At 41.8% G+C, this 10,118-nt stretch overlaps 1 pseudogene; it reads left to right on the top strand.

Moving 5' to 3' along the window:
• The first annotated feature begins 250 nt into the window (after nucleotides 1-250).
• Nucleotides 251-10,118, top strand: part of LOC146782678 (extracellular calcium-sensing receptor-like) — a 49,798-nt pseudogene continuing 39,930 nt past the window's right edge.

Below are 10,118 nucleotides of genomic sequence, written 5' to 3'. Positions count from 1 at the left end.
AAGTTCCTCGAGCTGTTAACCTGGTTCTGCTCCAGATCTCTATATCTAAGATATCATATTCCCTTCCAAGATTTTGTGTAGATTTAGAGAACCTTAAATATAAGATAAAGAGCTTTATAGATGCCTTATGGAGGTTTGGGTAGTTTAAAAAAAGTTAATGCTTATCTTCTCATAGCTGCAGAATACTCCCTGATGGTGATAATGCACTTTACAAATGCACATAACATAAAAATATATGATATTTGATAGTATGCACTGTTTATATGAAGAACATGCACAGGCTGCTATGTGTGTGTATATTTTTCATGGATATGAGTTGAAAGCACTGTTTCCCTCAACACTTTTAAGCTATTTGCCTACTTTACATCTTAATCACATAGCATTTCTTTGCCATGTCACCTATGTCTGCAGCTTCAACATCCGTTCTTACCACTGGGCTCGAGCCATAGAATTTGCTGTATATGAGATTAATCAAGATAGAACATTTCTCCCCAATGTCACATTGGGTGTGCGGATCTTCGATGCCTGTCTGTCTTTGACGAGGTCTCTCAGAGGACTCACCTGGCTGTTGGCAGGGGATGACAAATGCCTCCCAAACTACCGCTACCCGGACAAGCCCCCACTGGCAGTCATCATTGCAGACTCAGGCACCACAAAGTCAATTGCCATCGGCAGGTGGCTGGGGCTTCACAGATACCCACAGGTAACGTCAGAGATTATGAACATGTTAGGGAGTGCAACAAGGTGAAAAGAAGTTTTGAAGGATGGGTTATAGAACATTATCATATATAAATATGGCATGTTCTATAAATGAATGTATGACGTTACAACGCATGCTGTTACAACGCATGCTGTTACAACGAAAGTTTTACAACGCAAGTGCATTGACAACGCAGGACATTACAACGCAAGTCTTTACATCGACTTGCACTAGATGGCGTGCTAACATTAAAAAAGTGTAATTTACTATTCCAACTCCAGTCCACGTAACAGTAGGGAAGGTGTTGGGATAGTAAACTACACTATTTTTAATGTTAGCACGCCATCTAGTGCAAGTCGATGTAAAGACTTGCGTTGTAATGTCCTGCGTTGTCAATGCACTCGCGTTGTAACAGTTTCGTTGTAATGGTAGTGTGTTGTAAAAGTTGCGTTGTAAAGGTTGTTCCCCTCTATAAATATGATTTCCCTTAACTCTAAGGAGCTAGGACAATCTTTTTGGACTAAACACTTGAAGGCCAGATGTACAAAGGCATTTTATGATCGCAGACCCTGCGATTTGCAAAATCACGGAGTTTGGAATTTGCAACAAGAAGATGCCTTTTTTTCTACATGCTAAACCTATTTTTAAAGTCGGAAAAGTCTTTCTTACTTCCAAAATGTGTTTTGCAATCCATTCCAAATCACAGTATGATGAGGCATAAAGAGGCGCCCTCTCATAAATGCAAGTTGGAATTCCATGTATCAATGTAGGTATCCATGGTTTGCAACTGCAATAGTGTTCATAAACCATTGACGAGTTACCAATAGCATAAAAAGGAGGTAGTAACTGATTTTCAAAGGGGTTGGTTTCCTCAGGACAACTTCCACTTAGTGAATGCTGTCAGCAGCCTGGGGTGAAATAGACAATAGTTGAAGGAACCACTGCCAGCTCCTTGATGTTTCCACCAATGGAATTTAAAAAAAAAGCGACATGTGTTCCTTTAAAGAACAGGAACTGCTTTAAAAAAAAAGCTTCCTGTTTGGTAACACAAACACAGGAATGGTGGTTTGGTGTTCCTTGCCGTCCAAAATGTCTGTGTATGTAGCTAAGCACAGGGGGTTGGCACCTGATTAACTAATATTTATTTGACCAGTCATTCTGTGATAATCTGTGACTGGAGATTTTGTAATGCAACATACTAGGCCATAGGTGGCATTGCAAATTTAAAGACTGGTCACAAACAGTTGATGCACAATTTGCAACCACTTTCTTTGACAAGTTTAATAGCATATTTGACCCATAATCTTAATTGCTTCAGAGTTCTGTCCTGCAACAATAGGGATTGCAGCATTATCCAGGCTCAATTAACTTAAATCTCATAATTTAAGTGCATGCCTTTTCAAAGCATAGATTGACACTGAACTTTGCTCAATGCTCCTGCACTGTCTGTTTATTTGCAGATTAGCTACTTAGCTAGCAGCACTGTGCTAAGTGACAAGGTCCAGTACCCGTCCTTCTTCCGAACTATTCCTAGTGATGACTTCCAAGCCAGAGGCCTTGCACAACTTGTATTCTACTTTGGGTGGACTTGGGTGGGACTTCTGTCAACTGACAATGATTATGGCCAGCTGGGCTCTCATATTTTAAAAGCAGAGCTCTCCAAGTTTGGAGTGTGCATTGCATTCCACAAAACCATCCCTCTTATTCCTCAAGACAGCAAGATCAACCATATAGCGGAGGAGGTCCAGAGGTCTACAGCAACAGCCATCCTCGTCTTCTCTTCTGATCCTTATATATGCCCCATAATGGAGAAACTATCCAAACTGAATGGCACAAGGAAAGTTTGGCTTGCCTCCGAGGGTTGGTCAACCTCCCCTTTTGTTTCCACTGTAGAACTTGCAGACATGCTGAGTGGTACCATTGGGTTTGCCATCCATGAAGGGGAAATGCCTGGGTTCACAGAGTTCCTTCTCCAGCTTCATCCTCTGTCCTACCCACATGATCCATTTTTGAAACTCTTTTGGGAGCATGCATTCCAATGTCAATGGCCAGGCACTGCCATCATGGTTGATTCAGGTCTAAATAACACATCAAAATCTATTTGCAGTGGCTATGAGAACCCAATGGCTATTAGGGACCGATACTTCATTGCCTCTGACTTGAGAATCAGTTATAACATTTACAATGCAGTGTATGCTGTGGCTCACACATTAAGAAACATTTGGTCTTGTGTACCAGGACAGGGACCTTTTACGAATAATACCTGTGCCACCATATGGAACTTTGAACCATGGAAGGTAAGACTGGTAAATAATGAGCGAAAAGTGGTAGTAAACTGTTTTTTTAAATGTTATTAATTATGGATGTAATGCACTAACAGGAGGGTGGAGTCCAGTCCTACCCCCAGATCTCGTACGGAGTCTGCCTATACAGTAATTGATCCATATCCTGTTGGCCAGAAATCATTTAGATGACTGGCGCCTGTCCACTCCACCTGGCAGATCATGGTCTCCATCTTGCTAGCATTAAACTGCAGTGAGTTATTTCTAAGCCAATAGGCTATTCTCTCCATGCACTGGTGAAAAGATTCCTAGGACCCCATAAAGCCTGGGTTGAACAAGACTGTCAGTTGCGTGTCATATGCATAATTAACTAAGTTCCTTCCAAGCCCATGAATGAGTTTGATGAGAGACTGGATGCATATTAAACATTGTGGTACTAAGAGAGGAGCCCTGCAGAACTCCCTGCATTAATGCAATGAAGCTAGAGTGAAAAGGAGGGAGTTGTACTGCCTGTTCATGCAGCCCTTAATTTCACCAGTATACAGAATGTTTGCAAAATCGACTAGTATACCAAATAAGTTTAACTTTTTAAAAGACCCGGCGGATGCAATGTTATCCCATTATGATGAGCAAGAAGGATGGGATCATCGGCTACCATCGCCAATCCCACCGTTTATTCACTCAGGTACCACAAATTTAAACTTAAAGAAAGATCAATTTAATATAGAGCCCGTAACCTTTACTGGGCCACAGCAGGTCCAAGTAAAAAAATGTGCGCACTTTTTCCTGAGGGAGTGTGTCATCACCCAACCCTCGTACGTCCAAGATACCACCGATGTCCTGAGAATCCTGGAGGATATAACATACGACCCTGTGAATCAATTCCTTGTCACCATAGACATAGAATCATTATATACGAGTATCCCTCAGGAAGCCACGCTGGTGGCAGCAGCTCGCGCCCTGAGGGACTCTGAATGGTTCTATGACACTCCACAAACCTTTGTACTCCAGTGCATTGAGATCGCATTGACCAAAAACTTCTTTTCGTGCAAAGAACAGGTGTACCTCCAGGTGTCGGGCACATCGATGGGGGCCACCTTTGCTCCCAGTCTGGCCTGCATCTATGTAGGCCAGTTCGAGGCGTACCACATTCATTCCGACACAAATCTCTTCCAGAAGAACATCGTTCTCTGGAAGAGATATATCGATGATGTCCTGTGTATATGGGAGGGCTCGGAGGAGAGACTCATTGAGTTTCTTAACTGGTTGAATGGTCTTGATGTCTGCTTAAAATTCACTTGGGCGGTGAACAGAACATCAGCAGTGTACCTTGACCTAGATATACAGGCCGAGCATGACAAGCTCGTTACCAAAGTGCATCACAAAATAACCGATAAAAATTCCCTGCTGCACTACAGGTCATATCATCCAAGAGCACTTCGAGATAACTTACCTGTGGGCCAATTTTTAAGATATCGCCGGAATTGCTCCAACCTTCGCCAATACTCTGAACAGTCTAACGTATTGGCTACCAAACTGGAGAACCGAGCCTATCCTAAGAAAGTAATCAGGCAGGCGAAAAAACGAGCATACAACACGCCACGTGCGGCTCTCCTGGAAAGAACTTCTAAACAAAAGGGCGAATGCATACCTGTGGTGACCACTTTCGGCCCTTTATCCACCAAAATCAGGCAGATCATCCGTAGACACTGGCATCTGTTAAGCACTACGAGTATGCAAATGCCTCCACCTCGCTTTGCATTTAAACGATCTGCAAATCTACGCGATCAGCTGGTACACACCAGACCCAAATCTGACCCACGGGAAAATAACATTCCGCAAGGACATTATCCATGTGTTGAATGACTCCATCGAGTGAAATAAGGTTTACATGTAATCCATGTATCATTCATTCATTCCTTCTTTCCCCTTATGGTCAGTAAAAGTCCAGCCATGATGATTGGTGTATGAAGATTGGAATAGGAGGGCGTGATATATGAGGGCGCTATACTGTATGAGAAACCAGGACAACATAATGAGAAACCTAGGGGTACTTGGCATCACTGACACCGCTCACTGCAGCATTGCAAAATACAGTTTTGAGCTAGATTACACTTGATGCAATATTGTAACTATGAAACAAGGCAATAGGTATAAACAGAACTCGGGGGTGAAGATATGCCCTAATTATTCATCTACGAGTTACATTAACATTAAAAACGGGTGCTCGGACGCTCGTACAATGAGGAATTGATTACCTGTAGAGGCACATATTACCATTCTAAGATGGCGCGTTCTGTCGGCCCTGAAATGGGCGGGACCGACACAGCGGTGCCACGTGACCCGGAAGGTTACGTTTTTTAATCACGGCTGACAACGGCTGCGTTGTTGCAGTGCTGAGTGAACGCCAGACACGGACAGAATATCGGTGAGTCCGACTATTTCCTTTTCTTCCAAAATTGAGGGGGCTGCGTAAAAAGCGGTTTAGACCATAGGCGAAGGGACACCTGCAACAGTAAACGTGACTCGGTCGGGGGAATTCCTCTTTTTAAGGGGGTACGCACAGACCTGTCACGGAAACCAATGGTCTAGAAATCTTAACTAAGAGCTTGGCATCATCAAAATACAAGTAGACACATTAAGTATGTGCCATGCAGCAGGTACCAAAAGACGCACCATGAGCGAGACACGGGAGGGACAATATCCCACATAGCTGGCAGAACCTTAAAAGGAGTACCTCTTTTAACACAAGATGAACCCCCGCTAACCCCGGCTAAGCAGGAGTTATACCTGAAGAGTTATAACACAGCAATACAGGGATGGATCCAGACAAAGAGAAATAGCTATTCATCACACAGGGAATGGAGGGAAATCTACATCTGTTTCCTCTAGAAAACTATTAACTTTATTTTGTTCGATTCATGTCTTTCTCCGTGTCTTTCACTGTATGTTTACAGACTCATGACAGGAGTCGAGGGGATGAGCCCTGAACAAGCGACCGCTGTTATACAGACACAAGCCCGAGGGTAAAGGTATGCCCACGATGGGCGACATCCCGGTAATCATTTTCGGGGGACATTTGGTTGGGAAAGGTATATACAGTAATGGGTGCCTTTGAACCAGAAGCCAAATATTTTGGATATGTGTTGTTTGTCTGTCTCTTTTCCAACAGAACTGTTTTTAACTGATCAAGTAAGGCTAAAGGGTGAAATGACAATACCCCACGCCCTGAAGAAGTTGCCGTGAGTTTTTCCAATTGGCAATGAAACATGTCGGCATTTTTATACATGAGTGATCACACAGCACAGAATAAAAAGTAGAATAGCTAGTGTGAACCAACTCAAATCTGTGTACATACACTGTGGGGTTTATTACGGTGCACGGTTCTCTGCACTACTTTTCTTTCTTTTGTCGCATACACCCTAGCAACCTTTACGTGTTGGGTCACTACCCATTCTCTTGTCTACACCTTCCCACACACATTTCCTTTCTACGGAGTGGTGGCAGCTGATGATGAGATCTTGAGGTAGCAGGCGAGTACCTTCCTGCTTTATCCTCTATGGTGTTGCTACTGTGAGGCGCCATCACTCCTTTCCTACACTTTTTCCACACGAGGGTGGTTTTAGATATTACTATTGTTGGATAAATAGACAGCCTTTTCCTATCTCGTTTGAATACTCCTTCTTTTCTTTGAATTAGTGAGTCATACTTTGAAGCAGCATTGATGATATTGAAACACTTGCTCTATAGTTTGTCTAAAATTATATGACAACTACAATTGCTATATGAATTGAATGCTCACTATGGGAACAGGTCCTTTATTGTATACAGACTTCTGAGTGGGGGATGACCTGTTCTCTGCCCCTTCAGCTCCTTTTTGTGATTTGGCCAAGTAAAAAAAGAACAAATGGAACAATCATGGGGGTCCACGATGGACCAGGAACTCCTGATGAACGGAGAACCTTTATTAATACAGGACAAAAACTTCACAGAAACCACCGTGAAACAACTACTACAAAAATCTCCAGAGCAATCTCAGATCACCAGGGCCCAACAACCAATTGAGGTACAGGTAATAATCAACAAGCCCCCTTCAAACCTCTCTCAACACATGGAACAACATGTGGATATAAGTGCAATTGATAATAAAACACAAACAATGACTTATACAGTATTGTCACCCACCATACAAAACGCCATAACAAACGAGGGTCCAGAAGAAAAAAATCAAGGAGGAGAGGGAGATGATGCCAACATCTGGTTGATTCATACTTCAGAGCACACAACTCTAAACAGCAGAGATAAAATTCAAACCCATCCAACAGCCAAAAGTGTAGCTTCCCTTAATAACTCTCCGGTAAAGGACAATCAGGGCCAAACCACTAACATTACACATTCAGAAGCAACGACAGACGCAGGAACAATATGGCACATTTTCTTTAAAACATCCCAACTCACATTGGAGGCTTTGAACTATCAATCAAACAAGATGGATGTCCAAGTAGATCTGCTCAACATCATGGCAACAACAATATCCGGAATTGACCAAAAACTGGCTAACTTGAATAAGTTGATAACACAAGCCCAAGTATACGCAACCTCTTTAAACACAGACTGCGCTTGTGGGCCAACAATTGACAAATTGGCATCAATCCCGGAAGTGCTCACCACCCTTATTGAAGATCTAAAAATACAATCGATGCAAATAACAGGCAATAGAATAACTCCAATAACTGAGCAAGTCAGCCAAGAAAATAGCTTAAAAAAGGATCGTATAAACTTAATCACAAACAAAAATATGGACCTAATAACTACCTTTCAAACAATAGAAACTAAAGGAACCCCCGATAAGGAAAAGGAACAGGAAAATCCAATTAGTAATACCAACGTAAACTTGTCACGACGAAAGAAGAAAAAATTAAAAAAACAATTAAAACGTCAAAAGACTGCACAAATTAGAAAGAGCTGGGGTCAGTCCACTCACGGCTCCACGGAGGTTACAATTAACTCCCCCTCAAATCAGGAAAAGCAATCGTCAAACAAATTATACCCCATATTCATTAAGCCCCAAAAACAAAATAAATCCTTGGGTGAAGTAGATCATTCAGATAACGTAACATCAAAACCACTAGTGTTTCAGGTCCTAAAGCCCACCGAAAACGGCGGAGCAACAAAGAAAATTGTACAAACAACAACTGAAACTGCTAGAGACAAAACTGAACACGGGTTATTTAAGGAACCAACTGGATTGGGATCAAAAAACCGAAAAATTGTGCCCACTTATACTGACAACGTATCAGGTGAGACACATTGTAAAGAAACCTCACACCCCGAACATGTGTTAGGTACATCACTACCACCTGCGTACACTAGAACTATGTGTAAAACAATCCTTCAACCGCAGTATAAATCGAAGGGGAGACACGATACATTGAACAGGGGGAATATACTAAGGCTCCTGCAACACATACCCTCACTATCTCATATAAAAAGTGAGGATATAGTGAGTGTCCAATTTGAATTTAACGAGGAAGACCTCAGCAAAGAAGATACCATAGTGACATGGTCAAATCATCTTATGTCTGAAGTAGTGCTCATAGAAAAAGATATCTTTAAAAGCTGGGGTATTATTGTAAGTGCACCAGAACAAGAAAGGTATCCATCAATTCTATTGGAGCCGGTTAACATAACTAAGCGCTCGATGACTATGAAAGAGCACCCACAGGGGATACTACGAGGGACTTCAAAAATAAACCTAGACGGAAACTACAAGAAGTTAACTATATCAGTTAGGAGACAGGAGGCCACAACCATATGTAGGACAGTAAATGAAGATGGGCCACTGAAAACTCAAAGAAACGATCAATTTAGTAGGAGAAGCAGAGAGTTACAAAGTGGTACTCTCTATTCCTGATGACCAATTGGGCATATTAAATACTCTAGGGAATCAACAAGGGCCTTCCACTGCAATACCGATAATAACAGAAACATCCAATACAACATACATCAAACATAAATCACCCACCAAACTCAAAATTATCTCTTGGAATGTGGCAGGATTACGTAAGGCACTTAAACATGAAACAGCAATAAAAATACTGCAGGAAGGAGATATCGTATGCCTCCAAGAGACTTGGGCCACAGATTATGTACACCTTGAAGGCTTGCTGCCTTCCATAAATTAGCAACCAAACCGAATCGGTTTGGTAGACCCTCAGGGGGAATCTCAATTTATGTAAAACATACAAAAGAGATAACAGTAAAAAGGGTAAAAATCGAGTCTGACGTGTTACAGGCGCTTGTAATAGAGGGAGAGAGGCACAGAGATGATTGTGCCTCAATCCTAGTTATAAACTTGCACTTAAACGCATACGGTCAGGAAAGATTGGAAGCCACAAAAAATACTATAACATTAATAAAGGAAATCATCCATAGCAAACCTCTACTGGCCAAAGTGATTGTAGGAGACTTTAATCTGCACCACCTGGGAACGCACAAGAATGAAAGGCCGTGTGTAACTACTTCGGAAAGAGCTTTTAATTCCTTTTTGCAAAACTATGACCTAAAGTCCGCAAATGAAATCTGGAAAAGTTTGAATCCCAAACACCTGGGCATACCCACATTTAAAAACTGTTCCACAATCGACTATATCTTTTTATGCAGCCTTGTTGCTCAAAAAATAGTCAAATTTGAAGTAAAATCTCACGAAACTAGTGTCCACAAATTGTTACAGGTGGAATTAACCTTCAGCATTACACAGAGGGAACCAGTAACTGTAGTATCACACTCAACAGGGACTGAAGAACATACACTAGTTAAAAGGCTAAAATGGAACAAGCATCAGGTCAGGCTATTCAACGTATGGAAAGAAAAACAAGAGCGTAAAGACAAGCATCCTGGAACTCAACCCAGTTTGGACAATTGGACAAGCTGGATTGGTACTCTAAAATCTATACTTGTCAACAGACATCAAGTCAGTCCATATGGAACGACAACGCATACCTCTCAATTCAGTTTCAATAACACAAAACTAAACACAATAACACGTAAACTAAAGAAGGCTAAAAGAGCACAAAGAATGGTAGGAACTCAAGCAACAAGGGATTTGTGTAAAGACTTATCCAAAAAGCGTAGAC

Source organism: Triturus cristatus, chromosome 12 (assembly GCF_964204655.1).
Source record: "Triturus cristatus chromosome 12, aTriCri1.1, whole genome shotgun sequence".
Classification (NCBI taxonomy): domain Eukaryota; kingdom Metazoa; phylum Chordata; class Amphibia; order Caudata; family Salamandridae; genus Triturus; species Triturus cristatus.
Note: the sequence above shows the minus strand (reverse complement) of the source record. Positions and strands in the feature narration are given on the sequence as shown.